The 2,227-nt window shown below is 41.0% G+C and overlaps 1 long non-coding RNA gene across 1 annotated transcript; it reads left to right on the top strand.

The window, feature by feature from the left end:
- Positions 1-809: 809 nt before the first annotated feature.
- Positions 810-1,820, top strand: LOC126627387 (uncharacterized). The gene is made up of 2 exons (XR_007624989.1): positions 810-871; positions 1,640-1,820. It is a non-coding gene; the product is annotated as an uncharacterized LOC126627387 (long non-coding RNA).
- Positions 1,821-2,227: the final 407 nt, after the last annotated feature.

Raw genomic sequence — 2,227 nt, 5'->3', positions numbered from 1 at the left:
TGAGTATTGAAGAAGTTATACTCATTTGAATCTTACCCAGTTTCCGGCGACCTCCGAGACTTTCGAGGAATTTTCCGGCCAAACCACGTCGATTTAGACGTTTTGTGAGCTACCATTCTCTTCGTCTCTTCAAGGGCTACAACTTTCGTGTTTGTCTCGCTTGATTTCGTTGAGTAGTGATAAAGTTATGGCCGTTTAAAGATTGTGCATTTTCCGGCCGAATCTCCGGCCTTCTTCTTCCTCGGCAATCAGGCCTTTCGGGCCATTAGAACCCCTCGGGCCTTAGTCAATTGGGCTAGCCCAGTAACCCAGCCCGCACCCTTTTATCTTTTAGTTATAGTTTTAAAATGGCCTTGGGCCGATTTCTGTCAAAGGGCTTAAAGCCCTGCCCTTTGTGAGGCCTTAGGGCCTTTGTGTGTGTGTGTGTATTGTGAGGGCCTGCCTTTGTGCAGCCCGTGTGTGTGTGTGTGTGAGTGTGGGTTTGGGTTAAGCCCAAACCCCTCTTCTTCACCCTAAAGCCTTTTCACCCTAATACACTTTTAAACCCAAAAACCTTAGGACTCTAAACCCAAAACCCAATAGATCCTAATCCTATTTAACCTAACCCTAATCCGGATTCAAGCCTAAAACTCGTTTGACCTAGTTTGACCGTTGACCCCAGATCAACGTTGACTTTAGGGTTGACTTTTCGGGTTTTCGTCCGGGACTCTTCTTAGGGTAATTCGACGTTCTGAATCCGTTTCCAATGTCTGTTTTCCCAAATTCAATTGCTATTATATAGTTTTATTTATTGGACTCTTTATGTGCTTAGGGACAATTATTGTGACGTTTCCATCTTCGCTAGTGGCGCAGCTTTTGGCAACTAAGTACTGTGAGTGGACCCCTTCTAAAATTACATGATTTTATAGTAATTGCATAAATGATTAGCATGCCTACGAATTTTGTGAATTGATTTATATCAATCCTGTTTACTGAATTTATTGATTTCGTCTCGTGTTTTGGTGAGGAAATAATTGTTAGCTTATATTGAGCTATATTTTAATATATATCATATTTTCTATAAACACCATGAACTGGTAGACTATCTGATAGATGACGATAGGATGCTAGAACATGTTTTTGAACCCCTCTTTATAGTGTAGACGATGATCGGTAACCTATGCTATGAAGTGGTTATTTAAGAGAGACGTAATTATTTGTGCATACCTACTGGACACTATGCCGCCTGGGGTGAGGATCTGGTGTTGGCATGTAGGCCGGGAGAAATATTCCCTAGTGAAAGGCTGAGGGACACGGAGACAGGCATTGGGCCGGGAGGGAGTTATCTCTGGCTACGGGCACAGAGACTGAGGTGCAGGCATTGAGCCGAGAGTTATATTTATTCAGTGATATTTCTAGCAGCACACCGCATTTACGAGATGATTTATGATGCGTTTACCGTTTTGATTTCCGCGATGCGTTTCCGCAATGTGACTTTTGAGATATTTTGGCATGCTAGGATTTTTATTAAATCCATCACTTATTATGCTAGTAGTTTTCATTATATATAAACTTTGGGGGTTAGTATGTTGATACTTGTTTTATTATTATTGTATATATAAACTTGGTCCACTCACCTTTGTTTTGCACCCCCATTCAGGACTTAGAATCAAGGCACATAATCCCGGCGTCAAGACACTTCCGCAGCAGCATCTTCGGATCTTCTCGAATGCAGGACTCACTTCTTTATTCATTCAATTCTATCTCAATTCTTTTTAGTGATTAGGTTTAGTTGTATGCTCTGAACACGTTCCTAAATTAGTAATTCATGGTATTTTAAATTCATAACCAGTCTTTATTTCTTATTCTTAGCTTTTGTATCAATTAATGGCTTTCGTCATCCTCGGGTGTCGGCCAGCACGTGTATATCCTGGTATTCGGGGAATATCAGGGTCGGGGCGTGTCATATTAGTCAAAATCCTAGCATGATTAGGTCTTTTCCAATCTTTTCCTCATTTGTATTGGACAACTAATGATGTGGCGAGCAAGCTTCCCAAGTAAATTACTCCAGACCCATTTGAAATAAGATTAAAGTAATCTCCGATGTGTTCTATTTTGGGCTTTGGGCTTTAGTTGAATTGTGACTTGAAAAACCCAACAAACTTTGCAATTTCCCCGTTGACTTGGCCAACTGACGTCATGTACGAAAATCTTCATAACATCGTCTAGAAAACTCGAAATTGGTTAG

Source organism: Malus sylvestris, chromosome 6 (assembly GCF_916048215.2).
Source record: "Malus sylvestris chromosome 6, drMalSylv7.2, whole genome shotgun sequence".
NCBI classification, from domain to species: domain Eukaryota; kingdom Viridiplantae; phylum Streptophyta; class Magnoliopsida; order Rosales; family Rosaceae; genus Malus; species Malus sylvestris.
The sequence above is the reverse complement of the archived record's forward strand: the minus strand, read 5'-3'. Positions and strand labels throughout refer to the sequence as shown.